At 40.7% G+C, this 23,289-nt stretch overlaps 1 protein-coding gene across 14 annotated transcripts in view; it reads right to left on the bottom strand.

Moving 5' to 3' along the window:
- The window catches only part of INPP4A (inositol polyphosphate-4-phosphatase type I A), a 192,930-nt gene that overhangs the window by 139,170 nt on the left and 30,471 nt on the right, over nucleotides 1-23,289 (bottom strand). Inside the window, exon 1 of one of the 14 annotated variants that reach the window (XM_030570765.1) lies at nucleotides 12,779-12,798. The exons of the other annotated variants lie outside the window; for them this stretch is intronic. The gene's annotated coding sequence lies outside the window, so the exon portion shown is untranslated. Of the gene's footprint in view, nucleotides 1-12,778; nucleotides 12,799-23,289 lie in introns of those variants that run through there. 14 annotated transcript variants of the gene reach the window in all.

Below are 23,289 nucleotides of genomic sequence, written 5' to 3'. Positions count from 1 at the left end.
TTAGTTGTGTTACAGTAGCACTAAGAGGCCCTACCAGAGACCAGGACCATGCTGTGCTAGGCACTGTACATATAAAACATAAGACACACCCTGCCCCAAAGAGCTTACCTTTTATCCCGTATATATGAGACAAAGAGAAAGAGAAAAAGGAAGTATTATTATCCTATTTGCAGATGAGGAACTCAGAACCCGAGAGGTGAAGTGACCTGCTCAAGGTCACACAGGAAATACGTAGCAGAGCCAGAAATTTAAACAAGATTCACAGCGTCCAGGGACTTAGCAACAAGAGTCTTACAAGACTACCAAGCCTTTTGTTCAGTTTCAGCCAAGTGCTCCTCCTTCAGATGATTATCTTTTGCAGACACTATGATACGCTTGTGATAGTGCTGGTTGCTTCTGTGAAAAATTATATATACAGCTGGGAGTATTTTTGAGAATGGAGTCTGTGGCATCTAACCTCCTCTCCAAGTGGTCAAGTGTAGACACCGAAGAGGAAGAGATGCAGAACAGATCCTTGAGGAACTCTTCATGTAAGGGTTCTTGGGGTGGAGCAGTAGTTACCTATCACTGCACTCTGGGGATTGGTGAAGATAAATGACTGGAGTTATTGTAGTGATTGCCATTTAATTTTAGCTATGTCACACACACCTAGTGGTCAGCTCTGTTAAAAGCTACAAAGAGGCTGAGTGCTCTGGGGACTGAGATAGGGCCTATAGCCATTGCCAGGAAGAGGTCACCTTTCAGTGGTATTAGGGCTGTCTCCTTGCTGTGACCCATTTTTAAAATATTTTATTTCCCCAAAAGAATTCAAAGCTATAATTATCCTATGCTGAAAAGAGACAATAGTTTCAATAAGCCAGAACATACTGTACACAGATCTTAGAGCAATGTACTTTTGCCTCTAGTGAAAAAGCATTCAAGTGACATAATCATCCATTTTCTTTTCATGCTTTCTATCAACATTCCAGGAAAGTCCATCCCGCTTCAAGAGCGGCTTCACTGAATTGTAAAAGGACTATATGGTGAGTGATAGAGATACAAATGATACAATGGCACTGTATGGACAGACGATATATCAAGACATGGAATGCATTTCAGACAAAACGCATTTGCTCCTGCAGCTATCTAAAACCAATCCTTTGACAAATAACCTGTGACTGTGAAACAGTCTTTGATTCTGGGTAGGCAATAAACAGCTGGCGCAGATAGCTTTGGCTGAGCTGCATTCCATGTCCTGACATATTTCTGTCCACACAGTTCCCTTGTATCTTTGCCACTCCTTGTACTCCTTTTAGGATTCAACAGTGGGCCAGACTCAATTATCCTGTTCCAATAAAAGGTCTCTGGTAATAAAAAGAAACAAAAAGAAACCTCTGGAAAAGGAATAAAGAAAAGGGGTTTTTAAACTCTATTTTTGTAACTTACAAGTTTGAAAGACCCAGGCATTCTACATGTATGTGTAAGTTCTCAGCTCATTTTTAAAATGATATAAGAGGAGAAAGTTTTTCAAAGCTTTTCAGACCTATAAAATGTCCACATAACTTATTGGTCAAAAGTGCTTTTAAAAAGAACTTTAACACTAAGGGTCAGATTGTGATTCGGGCTGCACACCGGCACAAGATAGTAAAGAAGAGTAACAACTTCCTTACATCTACAATACAAGCCTGATATTGGGTGTAGGTACAAAGTCGAAACTGCATACCTGTCACTTCCACCCTACCAGAGCAGGTGCTGTCTGCATGGGTTCTCCTTTTGTTAAGACTCCTACACTAGTCTATGGTAGTCAAGGTATTTTGGGCTTTTTTGTCCCTTAGTTGTAAACTAGCTCTTTGATGTTAAATCTACACATGTGCAGGTAGTACGTTTTTTGGGAAAGGCACTGTCTTATTAATTATATTATTATAATATGCGTATGTTCTATGCATAACACAATGGAGCCCTGTTCCCCAATCGGGGCCTTTAGGTGCTTCTGGAACATAACAATCTGTTCGATTACTAAACATCAACATGTTTTCATAGCTAATTTTCAATCTGCATTTGGCTGAAAACAAGCATCATACGAACAGAGCCTCTAAAGCTGAAGTAAACTCTGAAATATGTTTAAACCTGTTCATGAACATAATGTAACAACTGTTAGATGCTAAGAAAAATACAACCTAAATCATCACTCAAATCTCATAATTCTGGGTTTTGGCAGGAAGATTTTTTTCTTAGACTTTGTTCTTAGCAGATGAGGCAAATAGCTCAATTTTCAACTCTTAATGACTGCTGCTCAGAAATAAAGTAACTCAAGACTACCAAAATATACCTCATGGCAACAAAGGGTATCAGCCAGATGGACTGACAGATACCACTGTAATTTTTTTGGGGGGAAAGGGGAGTGTTGAAAGACAATGAATGCCTTAGCTGAGTGTGAAGGGTCACCCAGAGGAAGGGTATGGTTCCCCAGAACATACTCGATGCAAGTCTGACAGGGCTGGCTGTGTGGCATCTTCTTCTACCCATTTCCATGTTCTTTAATGCTAATCTCAGTCCATGTCTCATCTAGATAGGGAAAGTGAATAAGACCTTGATAATGTATTAATTCTGATAACCATGCTATGAAACTTTTTCAATGAGCATCATATGATGTGTTTACACCAAATCTGCTTTTATTAATTTCCTCTGTTATGGCCTAATCTAGTTCACATTAAAGTCAACAGAAAGACTTTGAAGGCCCTGATCTTATCCTAAAGACTTCATAGAATGGTTTTGAAGACGTTGGTAACCTGAAATCATAGTTTTGGATAACAGAGGCAGCACCTCTGAAAACCATGCCTAGCCTTCCCAACTTCCTTCAACAAATAACTGTGTTCTAAGCTTGTTCTAAATGAAAGGACATTTCCTTAAATGCGTGTGATGCATACAAAGTTCAAAACAAAACATGCTTATTTTTATCTATTATGATTGATTGTTTTTCTTTACCTCTTTCTCTGACCATTGTGTCCAATGAATCTTTTCTGATGAAATCTTCAACAATTGCACTATTTCAACTAAAAAGCTATATTAATCTGTGAATCCTAACAAAAGTGTAAGTCAACCCCAAGAATGAATTCATTTTGAGGCAATGACATGCTATTGTGTGTCTTGAACATCACAATTCCATACACTGTTGAACAATGCTATGCTCTTGTGAATTGTTTACATACACCAGTTCTGTTCATTCAGTGAACACTTTACATTCTCTGGGTCAAGTTTCCTGTGTGTGCATAGTGCAGGACTTATGCTATTTTGTGTTATATATTGATTGTTAGGTTCTTCATTTGCCAGAGAATGCACCATTGTTCATGTGCGAAAAAGTATACGCAGATACTCCATTGTTTGCTTTAACTGCACTTTCTGCCTTGTGTAAATTAAACTGGAAAAAAAAGAACCAAATGTAATTATACTTTTCTTTGTCTTTTCATGGTAATGTATTATCAAGCTTGCTTGTCTTTTTTGGCCACACTTAAATTTACACAATACACAGCACAGAATACCATGCCTTGTTTTTAAAAACTACATTTTTTCAGAGAATAGAAAAATGGATTCTCAGTTTTCCTTTCTGATAAGCAATTCCATCCAAACTCATTCGCATTCTGTTGCAAGTTAACCTGCCGCAAACCAAACACTACTATCTCCCTAACAGTACCTGCTTAGCACCTATCTAAGGGCCCAGTTCTGCTACTCTTACGCATGTTGGTTAGTATCTTACCAGGCAAGCAATCCCATTGACTAGGGAGAGAAAAGTTTTCAGGATTCGGCCTTAAATGTCTGTTGGCTAGTAACAGATTTTAAAATGATGAGACTCAAAAGTATTAAAGAACAGGGTTCTCTCTTGCTCTAGTCAATTAGTTCCCTTTTCAAAAAGCAACTCATGATTCAGTCAGTCAATCAGAACATTATCTGCAAGATCATAAAAGCTTCTGTTACTAAAAGTGGACCAGATTCACCCACCCTTACTCATGCTGAGTAGTAGTAACCTACTCCTCAAATTAGTCCCACTGAAATCACTGGACTCCGTTCAGAATAAGATACTAAGCAATTTGCATAAGGGGTATTAGTATCCAGCCTTGTGTGAGCTTGAGGAGGGAAAGCTTATTAAAAAATGTTAATAAAGAAAACTAATTCCTTCATGATTAATCTAAAGATTGACATTCAAAATGTAACTGATTTTAGATCATTTGGGATTTTTTCCAAAATTAGGCCAGGCAAATTTAAAGGGGGAAAAAAAAACCTGACTTAACTAGACAAAAAGTGTCACCTCAGCATTGTTAATGTGGCTCCTATAAATCCTGATCTCACGTGCCATGTGTATTTGTCCGTAGGAAGGCCAACCTTATGCCTAGTCATTCAGCACTCAACTGAAACAGACCAGATAACAGTAGGATACGGAAATAGCAAGATAAATAAAAGATGGCGCTTCAGCGTAAAAACCAACCATTTCAAAACAGTCACATTGGAACAACCAACTTTAATATTTTTCTTGATTAAAATAAAACATGTGAGTGGTTCCATCGCTACATTATTTTTCTTTTCCAAAGCGATGGAGGCCTCATTGTCTGGGATGCTTACATTTGAATGGGAGAAAACAATAAGACTATACAGTGTAGAGAAACAATCGTACACTGACAGGGGCAGGGACTGGGTTACTTTAATAAGTCTTTTCCATCTCTAAATTCCCATCAATTCAGTTCTGTGAGGCAAGGTAGATGAAATGCTGAAAAGCTTCCTACTATTTTAGCCACCAAACCATCCCAACTCTGCAGAAAAATCACAACAGCACTATCTGTAAACCTTGGCTTAGTTCCATCAGCCCAGGCCGATGAGAATGCCTACAGCAGTCCTTTTAATTAAAGTGAAGTAATTTGTGGTTTTCACCCACTCTGTTCCACTAGTTCCATCTTCTCTAAATTCTACCTGTCTTTGGTACTTACACAGTCCCCAGTACCTTAGTATCTGAGCACCTCACTCTAAACTTTAACCATAACACTGCCGTGAGGTAGGGAAGTGATAATATTCCAATTCTGCAGACAGTGTCTCTGTGGCTCAGTTCCCTAAGTGAGACTTCTCCATGGTTACACAGGAAGTTTGTGGCAGAGCAGAGAATTGAACTAGGGCTCCTGAGCCCTAAACTATTGCTCTAACACTGGAACAGCTTTCTGTTAAGATGAGACGAGGTAATTGCTCAGTAATATGTACCTTTGGGAACAAAAAGAACTACTAATTCACCACCCACATCCTACAAAACTAGTTCTAAACTAGTTTAGGTTTGTTTTAACAAGATGTTACCAGTACTATGTTGTCCACCTGGTATAGCTGCAAAGAGCTGGTCAGAATGTCACTGTGGCATTACGCCCCATATTCTTCACAGTAATATTATGATGATATGATTATGGCATAACTATGATGTTTTTTATGCAAGATAGGTCATGCAAGGTTTCATTGAAAAGATTAGGATAATCCCATTCAGTGAATCACATTTGTATGCATGTATCATTCTGGTATCTAAAGTTAGGAATATTGTCTATGCATCTATTACAAATGTGTTTACACCTGGGGAATGCCCACTACACAGAATGCAATCAGTCTAGATGGCTGGCTGGGAAGGACCATTAGGAGAGCAATAGGTCTTAGAAGATGCTAATCTCCCACCGGGGAGCCTTCCTAAGGGTGTTACAAACAGCCTGAGTCATGACTGCTATGGCCATACAAAGGTATTTGACCAAGTCACCTGGTACTGAACTCCATCATAGAAAACTAGTATTTTTTCATTGAAACGCATGGGAACTAAACCTGGAGACAAAGGGTTCCCACCATATGCAAAAGCTATTTTAGGTAGGGGAGTGACATCATCAGGACTCTTCTTCTGACTACTGCCCAAAGGAGATGCTTGAAAATGCCTGAGAAACAAGAACTGAACTAGGGAGAAGGGCTGAACCCAGGATAGAGTAAATTCTAGCCTGTGAGAAGAATACCTGGGGTTTTAATATGCAAGCAAGGGCAGCTGGCCCCAAGAATCACTGCAAACTGCTTAAATCATCATTTAGGGTGAGAAAATATATTTAGTATATTAAGCTTAGATTGTGTTTTTGTTTTATTTGCTACGTAATCTCCTTTGATCTGTTTGCTGTCCCTTATAATCACTTTAAAACTCTCTTTTGTAGTTAACAAACTTGTTTTTGTTTTGTCTAAAGCCAGTGTGTGGGAATCATAACTGGGGGCAAAAAGCTGTTAAATATCTTCCTCCACATTGAGGGAGGGGGTGAATTTCATGAGCTTACGCTGTACAATATCCTGTGCAGTGCAAGATGGTATAATTTTGGGTTTATCCTCCAGAGAGAGGTGTGTGCCTGAGAAGCTGGTAAGTGCCCTAGCTGTATAGCCTTCCCATGCAGAGACTGGTCAGAAAGCCTGTCTGCAAGTTACAACACCTGGATGTGTCCCTACTTGTGTGTATGCTGACTGAAAGAACAAGTTTGGAGAGCTTAGCAACTTGTCACAGCAGTACAGTGTGGGAGGGAGCCCAGACTGATGGGTCAGGGGGCTCAGTGGTACCCCAGTTCCAGGCGGCACTCCAAGGGGGAAGGAACACATCAGAGTCACCATGACCTTTCATTTGTAGGATGTCATTGTGGTTGTTCAGTTTCCTTACAGATCATTATCTTTAGGTGACAACCCTTACCACTGTAGTGTATAATCAGATACAGCCACTTACATTCTTACAAAGGTGTGTCTAAAGTGCCTTTGCTAGCCATAGATTTTGGGAACATTCAGGAAGCAATTTCAGAAATCCTAAGGAAGAGTTATTGAAAAGAGATGAATGTGGGTGCAAGCTCACTTGTGTAAGTCCGGGGAAGTGAGAATTAAGGTGCAATAATACAGGGATGATCTAGTCAAGACGTCTTCCTCACCTTGCTCCAAAATACCATTCATTCTCTGTTAGCTTTTCTTAGGAAAGAATAACTCTGCAAAGACATTAGTCATTAAACCCACAAGAAGGGCCTTCTCAAATGGAATATGGACACATTCTTCTTGTCAATTGTCAGATTCATCAAGCCTGAACAGATGTTGGCAAAGACACCATACTGAGTAAGGAGAAAGATGACAGAAGCCGTCATGTGTTCTATAAGAATGACAGGTCTAACAAAAAGGTTCTCACAATACATTCTTCCCCAAATTTTACTCCAGAACCATTAAACTACCCTGATCTCTGTCTGTTATCTCATACAGGCTGCAGCACCCCTACACTATTCAGCCAGGAAATTACAAGTGGATAAGCACAGAGGAAGTGTTCGAGTCAGAGTGCAGCTCCCTCTGCCATCACCATGCACAGCAGTGTAACAACCAATCAAAAAAAATATCAGCCTGTTTAAAAAACTTTTCTGTGGTCTCTGCCTATGCCTGTGGGAGGACTCTAAAAATACAAAGATTGTAGTTCAGTCTAACAACTGTGGTTATGATGAAAAAGGAAACTGACGCAACATTGAAATGGAAGGAAGAACAGCTAAGCTACTCTCACATCATATAATTTTTAAGGAGTGATTTTTTTTATCCAGTTTAAAAAACAGACAAGGCCCTCATAGCGGCCAGCATCTTTTTTTGCAGCATTCTTAGACAGCCTGCCTTTTTAGGCAGCGTACAATGGATTGAAATATTACAAATACTGCTCTAACACCAATTCAAAGAGTCCCACTTGCAGCCAACTATTACGCAAGTGAGCTAAGAATTTATTTTTATAGATTATGCTTTAGCCATCAACTCAGCAGGATTTGCCAATGTATTTATTACACATTTTTTCCACCTCACCCTTTCTCTCCCACCCAAAAAACCTTCATGATATAATTGCAGACGCAATTTAAAAAAAAAGCGCAAACCCTTGCTAACCTTTTTACAAAACACAGAATCCAAAACTTCACCATCTGTGTGAGAAATATCAGCAGTCATGGAGTCTTAAAGGAAAGACACAATCATTTTTTAACCCACAGAAATAATTAGATGAACTTTGCAAATAGTTAGGAAAACAGGGTAGGGCCACATTCTGAGTTTAATAAGTTTGATGATACTTACTTAAAAGCCTATTCAAACCTATTAGCCAGATGTGCCAAATCAATACTTAGTAACAATCTGCAATATAGGTGTTAAAAAAAGGAAAAAGAAAAAGAAAAATATGCACTTCTTTTGTAAGAGTTTGTCATTAAAAATGTTTCAGCAAAAATGGAAATACATTAAAAAGGAAACTGAAAAGTAAAGCCAGAAAAATCTATTCTCCCTTCAAATGCCGAATGCCCACACTGATCAGGCCCAGAAGAGCACTTAGAACATAAACAAGTAACATTACCTTTTAAAATTCTATAAAGGTCTGAGACTTTATAAATCAGAATTTTGAATGCAATCTGCCATACACTCCCTTGGTCTGGGTTGGAGAACTATTAAACAGAATTAACAAAAAACATCCAAGAGAGAATCAGAGGATACATGTGCTGTAATCTCCATTTAAGAGAGGTGATGAAACCCTGAGGAATAAGTTTATGTGCTAAGGCAGCCTAGATACAAGCCAGTCAGGCTGGCTGGTGAAAGGAGGGCTCAGAATAAGATAAGATATAAACTGAGGTAAATGATCTGATAATTATCTATGGGATTTTTCTGAAAAATGACAGGCAGAACAGGAGAAGAGGTCAGAGCTTGAGAACCAAGTCTATCAGTCAGGCAAGAGGCCAATATTATTAGCAAGGAGGTAGTCTAAGCAGTGGGATTCCTGGTTAATACACCAAGAAAGCAAGCCTGAAGGCAGAGGACAGTTGGATCTAAAAAGCGGTCTTGGCAGGGAGGCGGTTACAGTATTCCTGAGGAAGAGGAAGGAGGTTAGTGGAATGGTGGGGCGTAGTAGTGGCCGTGTAGTTTAAAAAGGAATTGTAGAGACAGGAAAGCAAATTGCTTGAGAGAATAGGCGCTGGGCAGGAATTGCTTAACTGTGTTCTGGAAGAGAAGAGTGATTGGTACGATGCTAATATGGCAATAGGAGAGTGACATGAAGGGAGAAAGCAGATGGTAAAGAAGGGCAAACAGAAGGGTAAGAGAGGAGGATACAAGAGAAGGGCTGAAAAGAAACTAGGCAAGATTAGTAGAGAACAGACACGCTTGGGATGGGGAAGAACAAATAGGTAGGTAGATAGGTAGACAGGGAAAAAGCAGGCAGCATAGGACTATGAAGTGCTTTGGATAAGGCTCTGGAATGGTACAGGGAGAAGGGCAAAGGGGAGGTTAAGTTGGAACAGCTAGACAAACAGGGAGATGGGAGGAGACAAATCCAAAAAACTTTATAAAAATGGCAATTTTGGGGGAGAGTCCAATATTTGCCAAGTGTCATGGGATATCTACTTTTTTCACTCAGTGAAACTGTCCACTCCTTCAAGATTGTTATTTTTTCGAATGGGGCTAAAGACTTCACAGCACTTATTTGTTCTCATTCACAGTGAGAAGGACTCTGCCAATGACAAGGCCAACCAAAGAGCTGTGCTGCAATTACAGCTGTGCGAGTCCTGCACGTTTCAGTTTGGGAAAGGGTCCAAACTGAGTCTTGCCATTCGGTTTGCAAGTTTTAGAGGGAAACAAACAGCTTCTGGCATGATTAAAAGTTGGAGTTTGATCAACAAGTCAGTGGATGATGGAGGATTCCATAAGGTTCTAAACCAGGAGTTCCAAAACTCTTTCCCTAGCATGGAATGTTTCTCAGTAGAGAGACTGCCCCATAGATACCACCTCCCCTCTCATTCATAGGCAGGTAGTATCTTTGTGGTTAAAACAGAAATTGCTCACATTTGAAAGTAACATGAGCAAAGTATTCAATGTATGTTAGCCTCTTTTAATGCGATATAGAAAACAGAGGAAAGCCATATGACCAGCCGTCTCTCCACGGGCCATAGATTGGGAACTGCTGGTCTGAACTATATCTTAGAAGCTGCTAAATATTTTGCTATAGCGGCTGCAAAGGGCTAATACATAGGTAAGCAAATCCCCCATGATCCCAGTAAATTGTTCCCATTATATGGTAGCTCAGTTATAGAAAACCAATGCTTGGAATGTAGCATCTAGATGTGGCAGTGGTTCATTCATCCCTGCAGCTACTGGCCTTTGGTTCCTGAAACATTGTGTTATAACCTTTAAAATGGTCTCGTGAAATATCTTGCTGTCACTGATTGCAGCAATGGGACTTTTCAGAATTGCCAGGCTTTGGTTGTAAAACAGCTGGAGTGGCTTGAAAATGAAGACTTATTTAAAAATAATTTTTCAGGGACATTTGTTTCTTATGCAATGATTTGGACAAATATAGTCAGAATATTTGCCTTCTGAAAACCTAGCACAAACAAAAAAAGAGAACAAAAGCTTAACTTGGGAAACAGCCGCATATGTAGACAGACACTAATTGGCACCTGAGGCCAGAGTATACCAACAGGAAGAAAAAGGAGATTCAAGTAATGCTGGGAGTGCCACTTCATGGAGTTTCCGCAGTATGTTTCGATCTGTGGGTTGTGGCCCGGAGATGGCACAGCCCCAATACCCCCCAGATGTTCATAGGGGAAAGGAGCTCCAGTCCCACAAAGCCTGAAGCTTCTGTGATGCTCCATCACCAACCCCCTGAACTAAATGGCAATACAGCTCTCTGAAGCTGTTGTCCTGCAACACCCATGGACTCCTTTCCCTTCTGCAAGGAGCAGCAGGATGCACAGTGCTAAAACAGCACTAGCTTCTGCCAGGAAACTCAGATTAAATTCAGCTTGTTTTGAGAGAGACATTGTACAAAGTGACTGCTCTCCAGCCCTGGCCTCTTCCTGACATGCTTTCACTCTCTTCCCCCTTAACTGAGCCCTGACCATCAGGAGCTGTCACAAAGCAGCTTTCTTTAGCTCCTGGGGAGAAAGGTGCTGAACATAGGAAGAGGGAATATGCCACAGAGGTGCTGCATTCCCCTTCAGTAAGTTTTAGAGTCTTTCCTCCCCTTTTTGGTTCAGCACAGGTCCCTTGGGCCTTTGTTGGCTAGCAACATAAAGGCTTGGGGGTGGGAAAAAAGAACACCACAATATTAGCAGCAATTTTGTGTTCAGGTTTCAATCAGTGGTGTCCTATTTCCTGAAAATGAATGACAACATCGGACACATGAGGTACAAGCATCTGATTCAATCCCAGTGGATCCAGAGAATAAAGCATGAGTGAAGATTTGCCCTTTTCTTGTATAACCCTCAATGTATAGTAATTTGTGTGTCAAACGGGTCGGACTTACTGTTTCAAAATAGCCTAAAACTAATCCTAATGAGACATGACCCATTGGATAACTTCCATGGAATACCCTGCTATTCTCCTGGGGGCAGCATCGAGAACAGCTGGTGTTGAGCCTGAAGTCTCTAAACTAATCACTAAATTTGTGCCAAAGTCCCAGTGTGTCTCCAGTATCATTTATATGAATAGATGTGAGAGACTTAGGAAATTAGTATTCCTCTACCCTCCCTCATCCTCATCAAAAGCAAAAGACAAGCTCCACTGTTAACGTACAATAAATGGTGGAAGTGACATTCCATATTTTAGAAAGAGATCATACAGTGGAGCATCAAACAGTGTTAAGTCCTCTGTAATATATTTATCATATTAAGGGTCGGATTCAGCATTCAAAACATGGCCCATTTCCCACACCATGAAGGCTCACACATGGCCACTAAAGGAGATTTTGTGAGATCTCTTAAAGCTTCTAAAATGTGGCATTTTCTGTCCAATTCCCCAGAATAAAATTCTAAACTTTTAAGTGATAAAAAGACAAGATGAAACCAGTCAGTTAGAACAAACAAATTAACAAACACTTCAGAGGAGAATTTTTCATGGTACTGCACAGTTCAACTCTATCATGCCAAGTCTGTCATCTTTGTCACCTTTTGATGATTAAAATAGACTTGCCACAAAATTATGCACAGCTGATTACTTACCTGAAAATGTGTCTTTAGGCAAGTGCAACTTTTAGAAGTATAGGGGAAAAAAAAAACAGAATATTCTCTTGGCAGCCTTTAAAGAAAGTAAGCTTTATGCTGAGAAAATGACAATTACATTTACAAGAAATCCTGTACTGACCAGGAGACATTTTACTTAGAACAAGAGACTACATAGCCTACAAAGCTGCCATTATTTTAGGCCTGGATTTATCAAGTTCAACAAAAGTATGTTCACAGGGGTTATGTTTTTGCAGTGATTGGTGGCATGGGGTGGCTGGCCCATTAAGGGGAAATGGGCCCAGCGCCACCTGTGATACAATCAGTTTGCTTCCCAGATGGGGAAGATCAAAAGGAATGTGACTGGTGGGACATATGACCCAAACAAGTCTTCTGGGGAAGAGAGAAGATCAGAGGAGCACAGAAGGGCTGGAGGGAGTTTTCAGAAGGTTCCTGCAAGCTGCAGAGAGCAGGAACCCTGAGAAACCAGGGGAGGGCCAGGAAAAGGGGTTTATCTGCGGGCCCCTCGAGTCGAAAAGCAACAGAGAGATGTAAATAGCGCCCTGAATGTAGGCTGAAGAAGCCCAAACAAGATTAAATAACTTTTGGTTTGTTTGTACTTCTTTTGGACTCGTTACCCCAAAAGAGGGCTGAACTCTGAAAGCGACCCAGCCAGAGGGCTGAATCACATGAATCCCTGGAGGAGTCGGAAAAGCCTGAGGAAACAGATAGGGCACTGCAGAGCCACCCCAGGCCACAAGAAAGTGCTCTGGGAGGTGGCATACCTGATCACAACGGGCCAGCTCTCAGTGTTGATGGATGCCTTCCGCAAATAGTATAATTCTGCAGAGAGAGAGAGAAGAGAAGAATGCAGACAGAACTATCATCTAAAATTAACAAAAATATCCCAGCCCAGAGAGGGAATGGGCAGGATCCTCCCCCATTCAAACCTAGGCCCAGGGGGCAGCAGCAATAGGATAGATTGCTCTCCTGGGCTAGGAGCAGGGTAGTAGCAGTGTCAAGAGTTTCAGCGACAGTATGGATATGCCTCTGATTCATATTTTTAGTTGACAATATTGCAGCTGCTCCCAGTTGTCTTAGAGTTCCCTGGACTGGAGTACTGCAGAAGCACTCCAACCCTTACTTGCCCAGCATAAGTAGAAAGGAGCCCTGGCTGCTACACATTGTGAGGGACTAGATTGCCAATTCACCTGTTGGCAGGAGAATGTGGAAAAGCAGCCAGTCAGAGAGGCTTCTCTGCCTCAGCTAGGGGGGTTTCCCCACAGACCCTGGAGAAGGGTTTGGAAATATGAAGACCTGGCAGGTCAACCATGTTACCAAAAGCACCAGCAGCTACAGCAGAGACACAGTCATGCAGCATGCCTGCACAGAATCCCTTGACCAACAGTGCCAACCACATAGTGAAACAAACTAGTCTTGTGTCATGTGAGAGTGATGAATTCCTTACACTGATTCACTGCATTACCGGGAGTGTTTGCTCCTCCCCCACTTTCTTCATATGTAAATACATCTACTAATTAAAACGAGCACATTAAAGTTCTCAGCTGCAAAAGGTCAATATAATTTCTGAAAATGAACCCTTTGTTCTCTCTTTCTAATCAGCAGCCAGACAAAAATAAGTACTAATTCACTATCATTAATGATTCTAGACAGATGCATGAGGTAGAATGAGTACCTCTTATTTTTCCTAAGCTGCAAGTGATCCAGCAGGGTAAAAATAAAGTTTTAAAAGACTGATCTGAATAGGAGACTGAGTAAATATGGCAGATGTCATGCAGTAAATTGCATGTGTACCAAGGCTTATCTCCCACCCACCCCACATAATACCTTTATAGAAACAGTAATTTTTCCAAACATTTTAGAAAGTTCCTCATCAATATTAGTCAAAATAGTTTGTAAAAAAAGAGTGGCTCTGGAATATACACATAGCTGCAAATCACCTAAAGAGTAATGTTAACATTTCAGACTAGGACAGCCAAGCAACAAGATTAGGTGTTTTGCATTTTCACTAGCCTGTGTAAACCACAAAGGAAGATAAATCTGCTGTGTTGACCTAAAATACAATCTCAGGGAGAAACTATTACATCACATAAACAACAACAATGCAAAAGTTGCAGTAATCCCAGGAATAAGGTCAGAGGCAACATGTAGTGGGGCATGCAGGGTCAAGTGCCACTTCCATCCACCCCTGATTTCTGCGAGTGCTGCAGGGCTTGCTCTGTTCTCCTTCTCCTGCTGCACCTCTCCCCCGGCACTTCCAGCTCGTTTTGCCCCTGGATGGGCTGCTGCTGCCTTCCCAGCAGGGCTCTCGCAGGCAGTCACCATGCAGCATGCTGCCCAGAGGCAGGAAGGCAAAGCCGCCACCCTCAGCTGGCATAAGAAGCGGCTCCATCCTGTCCTCTCTGCTCCCCGCCTGGGCCTGACTACCAGGGACAGGGACCGAGCCCGCCAGAAACATGCTGGGGGTAGGGTGACCAGATAGCAAGTGTAAAAAAAATCAGGATGGGGTGGGGGATAATAGGTGCCTATATAAGAAAAATCCACCCAAAATCAGGACATCTGGTTACCCTAGATGGGGGAGGCGCAGCAGGAGAAGGACAGAGCCCTCCACGCCCAGCAGGTAACACTGGCAAGGAGAACGCAGTGGCACCGGGCCAGAGTGTCGCTGGGGAAAGTGCTGAGAGCAGGGTCTCTCTGCTTAGCTGGAAGTAGGGGCACTGCTCATGCCCCTCCCTCTGCTAAGATGTTTGTGAGGGCAGAGGAACTCCAGAGAGACACTGGTGTTGTAAGTTTGCCTAGCCCAGAGGCATGTGCTCCTCACTGCTGTGGCCCCAGTTCCCCAGGAACGAGCAGGATTGGCTGCCCTGGCTCAAGTAGGTGGGGCTGGAAGGATCCTCCCAGAGGCAACACGTGGGGCAGTCACGTGGCCTCCTTTTACATTGTGCCCCTGCACTATCACCACAAGTTGTCGCTACATAAGATGATTCAGGAGCAGGGGTGGCTCCAGGCACCAGCGCAGCAAGCACGTGCCTGGGGCAGCAAGCTGTGGGGGGGAGGGAGGAGGGGCAGCATGCCAGTCGCCGTGAGGGTGGGAGTCAGGCGGCCTTTGGTGGCATTTCTGCAGGAGGTCAGCCAGTTCCACGGCTTCGGCGGCAATTCGGCAGAGGATGCCAAAGGCGCAGGACCGTCAGATCGCTTGCAGGAAACACTGCCGAATCCGCGTCACCAGCGGACCGCCCGCAGGCATGCCACCAAAGACCGCCTGGACTGCCACTGTGTTATATCAAGTCACGTAATATCAGGGTAGAGATGTATATGCATGAATAGGAATAAAGAGTGAGAAAATCCCTTGCAAAATTTAGTATACTTAAAAATCCTGCCTAGCAACTGTTTCGGTATTCTACACATTTAATTCAGTACAACTATTTACAGTGTTCTTGTGGATGGAGAACTCAAAAGATTTTTGAAAGCAAAAAAGTTTAAGTGTGTTAGATCTCAAGTGATTTAAATACAATGAAACCAATAAGCATCCTCATGTCTCAACAGACCACTCCTAAGTATCTCCAAAAGTGAATATAATGCTGTTCTACCTTTATTAAAGGACTGATTTAAGAGACTGATTTTTTTTTGATGGTCCATTGGCTTAAATTTGTTTGAAAAAGATTAAATGACCATTCTTGTAATTGTACTGTCTTCTGATCAACCCCACCCCCAATTCCAAAAGAGAAAAAAGAAAAAAATAAAGTCTCTCACTTAACCTGCAAGACTGCTTCAGCATTTCCATCACTCACTGTACCAACACTGAGGGTATGTCTACACTACGAAATTAGGTTGATTTTATAGAAGTCAATTTTTAGAACTCTATTTTATACAGTCAATTGCATATGTCCACACTAACCGCATTAAGTCGGCGGAGTGCGTCCTCACTACCGTGGCTCACATCGACTTACAGAGCAGTGCACTGTGGGTAGCTATCCCAAAGTTCCCGAAGCCTCCGCCACCCATTGGAATTCTGGGTTAAGCTCCCAATGCCTGATGAGGCAAAAACATTGTCATGGGCGGTTTTGGGTACATGTCGTTCTTGAGCATCTGGCTGTGGACTATGGAACTATGGAGGCTATGGAACATGGGGAGGGACAACTGCATGGAGCTCAGAAAACATGTCATTATGAGTGCATTTTTTTCCAACTTCTAATCTGCGATAACCTCAGGGACGGAGATGATAGGGGTAGCACAAAAACATTCTACACTCTACAATTCTGGGGGGACTGCATGGTCACGTGTGCTGCTGAGTTCGCCACGCTGACCAAACAAGAAATTAAATTCAAAAGTTCCTGGGGCTTTTCCTGTGTACCTGGCTAGTGCATCACAGTTCAAAGTGCTGTCCAGAGAGGTCACAATGGAGCACTCCGGGATAGTTCCCAGAGGAAAATATCGTCAATTTGCATCCATGCTACCCCAAATTCAACCCTGCAAAGTTGATTTTAGTGCCATTCCTCTCGCCGGGGAGGAGTACAGGAGTCCATTTTAAGAGCCCTTTAGGTTGATGAAATGGAGTTGGTTGTGTGGACACATTCATTTTTAAACTGACCTAGCATGGCTAAATTCGACCTAACCCAGTAGTGTAGACCACGCCTGAGTGTTTGAATTTCTTCATCTATGCTATGTTGTCAATGTCTTGGACCTGGGACTAATCGCGCCTTAGCTGTTTGCACAGTATCAAATACGCTTTCACAACTAATAATGCCATTTAAAATTAGCAACGCAAAATTAGTCCGATTTGTGTAAGGTGTATAATATGATTTCAATAAAAAAAAAGTTACAGATACTAGTTTTGCAAGTGAATCAACTGGGCCACTGAACTTCTGTGGAAGTCCTGACTCAGTCTGGTTTTGGCTAATTGAAGAACTGACATGAGATGCTAATTCTAAAGTTTTTACTTTGACCCAAGTGAAACATTAATTAATGATCTCCTTTTCACAGCTGGCATGGCTGAAAAGTTCAAACTATCACACTCCTTATCAGGTGTGAAGGGACCAACGATGGGTATGTTTTTCTACTTCCTTTAATGGATCTAGATGTATATTTATTTTGATTTTAGTACATCAGGGTTGAAGGCTGGGGGTAGTGTTGGAGCTCTAACCTTGCAAGGTTTATTTTGACCTGAAATTCCTTATGTTAATATATGCAAAATGCTTTGAAGATGAAAACTTAACTATGTACTAGAATGGCATTTTATTATTATTTCCCCTCCCTCTCCCACAGGCTTTGCTTTAAAATTGCAATTAGTACCCACTCTTGCACAACAAAAGTGAGGTACAAGGACAGAGTTCTATTCCAGTGGGTTTAGGGGGAGGGGAACAGTACAATCTGAAAACCCAGTGGGAGAGGAAGTAGAGAGAGGGCAGGAGCCAGCAATTAAGGGCAGGGACAGGGCAGGAGCTAAAATAATATTTTTCCTGTTCTTCCACCAGCAAACATGCGTCGGTAAGAACTAGAGCTTTGATACTTAGTTCTCAGACTGCCATAGAATGTTAACCATTTTGTTTTCATTTTCGTTTTTTCTTCTTGATTAAAATAAAATCTGGCAAGTCCTAGTAGTATTATTCATTCTTTATACTTGGATTGTTATCCTGCACTGTGCTTGCTCTCCCTATTTTAAATTTTCCAGATTTACATTCCATCAACGAACAGTCCAGTTAATACCTAGATATGGATGGACCCTTTGATTGTTTTATGTACAGCATAATTATGTCCATATATTTTCATGAATTTTTTATATCTGTAATGATGGATGCATCCTATGCATATAAACATGATATAAACCATTTCCTTCCTTCCCAATCATGTTTTGGCTTAATGTTCTAAATTTGTAGCAGCAACTACTAGATATAAAAATCACAGGAAATGGTTATAAGTATTCAATGAAAATCTACATTTTCAGAGTACTTAATACAAAATGAACGGTAAAGCTTCTACAAACTGAAACAGCTGTTAAAAATCCAAAATCATATATAGAGATTTCAAGAATACAGGAAGTCAAATACCCCTCAGACATCATCTAAGACAACTTACTCGGCAAAGACAAACATCTAGGACTGCACGATTGGCCCTTAAAAATATAATGAAAGAGTCTGCATTTCCTGTGCTACAGAAGACATCTGTCTCTGCTTAAAACTTCAAGGAGTGAAACTGAACTATAGATCATGTGACTTACAGGTTTAATTGCCTGTAAACAATCGTGACTGATACAACCCTCAATAGGAAGTCAATTAAGTAAACTGCAAAGTATATAGCAATTGCTAAATACGTAATAAATCAAGAAGATGCTATAGAAAATACAAAGAACACCCCATCACATTTCTTATGTTACCTACATTTTTCCTGCAGCTATATTTAAAGATCCTTTTTCTATACCAGCCTCTGAGATTTTCACAGCACTGAGAGCCTGATCCAGCTCCCATTGAAGTAGATGGGAATCTTTCCACTGATTTCAGTGGGAGATGGGTCAGGCCATAACAGAAGAAAATGCCTCTAGAAAACATCAGGTGTGACCTCTTCAGTGTCTGGCTTTAGTTGTTTGTGGTACAAAACATCAGGAGCAGAGCACAACGAACCCTGAATTTGAGACTTATCAGGAAGGGCTGATTTTCCAATTCATTCTTATTTTATGGTCTATCTGTCACCATTAAGTCTATGCATACATTGTGACCTACTTATGATCTTGCAACAAAAAATAACTTTGCAATTAAGAAAAAAAGTAATGGTTAGAAAAATTAAATTTGTCCCTCTGTCTTGCTCTTCTCCATATTTCCCAATTTCTCAGTTCCCTTTCTTCCTCTCCGTTACATTGATAAAGCACTTGTTGTGGCTACTAAAGCCTAACTACAATATTTCCCCCCCCTGGAAAGGTATGTGTACATGAACACTCAATAGCATGATTGTGTAGGCAAGTCCAATCTGTATATACTTATTCTTATCTGATCTAGAATAATGGATCATCTTATTAATGCTTTTTCGTATAAAGGCTGCCTAGAAAAGTAAAGCTGTTAACAGATTAAAAGGAGAAGGAACTTATACTCCTTTGATAAGTTTTTCCACTGTTTGGAGAAGGTGCGTAGATAACACACTGCACAGTTCCAGATGTGAGCAGCTTTTTTACTTCAGTGAAATTAAAAACCCATTTTTAAGCTTAACAGTAGTTATGCACCAATAAATTATTATTATAATTTATTTTCACTGTCTAGGCTGTTTCCTTTTTTGGACTTCACTTTGCTTGTGCAATGAAAACAGATCAGTCAGTACCATTTTTAGGTTCACATGCATTAGCACAATTTTGCTGTCTTAACATTCCCAACACTGCCAAGAAATATTTTCACAAAAAACACATGCACAGAATTGTTTCCACTGCAATTACAAAACAACACCTCTCTCGTATTATTTTGTAAAACCATACAAATATTTAAAACATGTAAAAAGGGGAAGGGATAGCTCAGTGGTTTGAGCATTGGCCCGCTAAACCCAGGGTTCTAAGTTCAATCCTTGAGCGGGCCATTTAGGGAACTGGGGTAAAAAAATCTGTTTGAGGATTGGTCCTGCTTTGAGCAGGGGGTTGGACTAGCTGACTTCCTGGGGTCCCTTCCAACCTTGAGATTCTGATTCTAAATAACTAAATTTGGGGCCTAAAACTAGTCATTTTATTCAAATCTCCAAAATGCATGGCAACCTGACCATTGACTAGTAATGTCTGTCACAGCCATCTATGAAAGTGGTGTTTGATCTCTCCTCCTCAAATCAACAGCACTGTAAATCTTGTATTCTCAGCCCAGCGTCAGGAGGTACTTTGTGCCACTTACTACCAGCCTGTCTGCTTGTTGGAAACAGAACGGACTGGGACCCATTCAATCCAGTGCTCCCTGGTCGGAAGACTGGTAGCAGTACGCACACGAGTGTATGCATGTATACACACATATGGTGGAAATGGGCATGGTGAAGAAGAGGAGAACCTGAAGACACTGATAGGGATGGGTACTCAGACAAAAACAAGTGAATTCTTACAATATCACACTGGCATTTTCAGTATTTTAAAAGATGTTAACAGAAAAATATGAATAAATCCTCATCAGATCATGGAAGCATATAGTCTATATTAAAGTCTGTCACTCTCCTTGTGCATGCAGCCAAAAATTAGATCTGGGATTATCAATCAATCAATAAATAAATAAATAAAATGAATCTTGTAGGACTTGTTTTGTTTGGTGGAAAGGTTTAAAACATTTAATATGTTTAATTTATGTTCACCTTATCACATTGTAGGGAAAATTCCAGACAATGAATTGTAATTTCATGGCTTTATTGGGAGGGTGGGGCTAGGGGAGGATACAGAAAAGACAGTAACATACAGAATAAAAAGTCTGATTGGTCTGAACAAACTAAGTCCCTGAAACTATATTGTGTCTGAAGTAAAACACAACCTAAAACAGTTGAAATGTCTCAGATCCAGAATAGAAAATGAATGATTGTCTGATATAAATCCCATATCTGCCGATAGTGGATCTCTATTATTAATTGCACATGAGAAAAAAATAATCCTCTCTTCCTTCCTCTGCCTATTTAATCTACAAATAATATGTCAATCTCCTTCAACAATATACCTCAAGACAAACAGGAAGCAATTCCGCTAACTCGCAGATTGCATTTCCCCACACATGGTCTTTACAGGCTTCTTTTTCGCCATGAAACCACCACAAATTCAGGCACAAGAAACAGGAGAAAAAGATCTTTGATGAGATGTGGCTCAAATGTAATTTTACACCAACTCAATAAATTAGTTTTTCCTTATCCTCTCCATTTCTTCTTTCACTATATCTTAAATGTTGTTTTGCTTTCACCCTTAAGTTCTTCACTAAATTTGAAATGAAAACAACTCAAACAGTGTACATATAAAAATAGGTTTAGGAAATGTTCTGAAAATATCTATGAAAATGATTGTTTAAATTACAAATGAAACCTCTTTCAAGGCATAAATTAAAGCCTGCTGTAGTATTATCTCCTCAAACTGAAAATAAACATCCTCCCATTTTCAGCTCACCACTCATCACTTTATATTTCTGAAATAAGAAATATCATTTGAATCATGACTATGTCATTAAAGTTTTTTTAAAACTATAAACTTAGCGCAGCAAAAACAAACAGCTGGCCCACAAGAATTTGCTTAAGTTTCTTTTTATAGGGGAAAAAAAGGAACTTCCTACTCTAAAGCTTTTGAAGTATTCCTGTTGACTAAGATTTGTTACTGTCTTTTATTACTACTACAGAGGCAAGGTTCAGGCCATTTAATAATAGCACCTTAGATTAGTGGAGATGCCTTTTTTATTAAAAGTTGCATTGATCAAATCATCATAATATCAGTAACAGATGTCATATTTCAGGCTATGTTGCAAACTTTAGAATAAATTGTTTTCTCCAGTGACGTGTACTGTGAACTTCAACTCTTCAGGCTTGTTTACACGAACACTTAGTTTACAGCAAGATGGGATGTGAATCTACCATGCACTAGGCCAGGTCTACACCTAAAACTTAGGTTGACCTACCTATGCCACTAAAATTCACACCTGGGAGACGTAGTTAAGATGTCTATGCCAGGGCACAGGTTACCAGTTGGTCAACAGAAGAATCCTTCTGTCAACCTAGTTACCACCACCCCAGGATGTGGAGTAACTATCACAATGGAAAAAACCCTTCCATTGCTGCAGCATGTATCTACACAACAGCAGCACAGCTGCACCACCATAGCTGTCCCACTGTAGTGTCTGTAATGTAGACATGCCTTAAGTGTCCATGTGGACTCTGATGCTCACTAAAAGTTCCCACGTGCCATTTAATTTGCTCCCATTTCAAACAGGGATAGATGAAAGTGCATAAAGGAATCTTTAGTGAGTGACTGCCAGGTTCAAACAGACAGTGTGCAGCAGGCTAACGCAGGGTAAATTTAAACCCCAGCTTGCCACAAACTGAGTGTTTGTGCAGATAAACCATTAATAGTTTAGAAAGTTTTTACGTCACAATCATAGGACTTGTCTACATTGGAACACTTAGGAAAGTTAATCCAAATTAATTGAAGATGTGAATTTAAAGTGGATTAGTAAAACTGCATTAAACCCATGTGTAGACATTCTCATTCAGAATATAAATGGCCTTAATCCAGTTTATCTTAATTCACTGACAAAGACTTCATTACTCCAAACTGTCAATCTAGCACCTTTAAACTAAATTCCCACACAAAGATTCATAAGAACCTAAGGACAGCCATACTGGCTCAGTTCAATGGTCCAACCAGCCCAATATCCTGTTTTCTGACAGTGGTCAGTGCCAGATGCTTGAGAGAGAATGACCAGAGCAGGGCAATTAGCAAGTGATCCATCCCTTATTATCCAGTACAGGCTTCTGGAAGCCAGAGGTTTAGGAAGACCCAGAGCATGGGGTTGCATCCCTGATGATCTTGGCTAATACTCATTGGTGAACATATCCTCCAGGAACTTATCTAATTCTTTTTAGAACCCATTATACTTCTGATCTTCACAACATCCCCTGGCAATGAGTTCCACAGGTTGACTTGTGTTGTGTGAAGAATACTTCCTTTTGTTTGTTTTAAACCTGCTGCCTATTAACTTTGTTGGGTAATTCCTGGTTCTTGTTCTATGTGAAGGGGCAAATAACAGTTTCTAATTCACTTTTCCAAACCATTCATGATTTTATAGACCTCTTTTTTCCCCCCCCTTAGTCATCTCTTTTCTAAGATGAACAGTCCCAGCCTTTTGAAATCTCTCCTCGTATGGAAGCTGTTCCATACCCTTACTCATTTTTGTTGCCCTTTTCTATAGCTCTTCTGAAAAGGGATGACCAGAACTGCTCACAGGTTGTAACACTGCCTGGAGTGACTCAAAAGCATGAATATCAACTTCAGGGCAGACTGTTAGGAATCAGAGAACAAACACCAATTGGTTGTGAATTCTATACTTAGATTTCACCAACCAGTTATTCCCCAGGTACTATAACAGCCTAAACAGAGTCACTGACAGTCTCTTGGGTACTCTGATATATCTCGCCACCCAGGAGAGCAAACTTTTGTGACAGAGGGTCCCTTACACCAGTGGCTCTCAACCTTTCTAGACTACTGTACCCCTTTCAGGAGTTTGACTTGTTTTGTGTACTCCCAAGTTTCACCTCACTTAAAACCTACTTGCTTAAAAAAATCAGACGTCAAAATAAAGAA

Source organism: Gopherus evgoodei, chromosome 1 (genome assembly GCF_007399415.2).
Source record: "Gopherus evgoodei ecotype Sinaloan lineage chromosome 1, rGopEvg1_v1.p, whole genome shotgun sequence".
NCBI classification, from domain to species: domain Eukaryota; kingdom Metazoa; phylum Chordata; order Testudines; family Testudinidae; genus Gopherus; species Gopherus evgoodei.
This window is presented reverse-complemented; position numbering and strand designations above follow the sequence as displayed.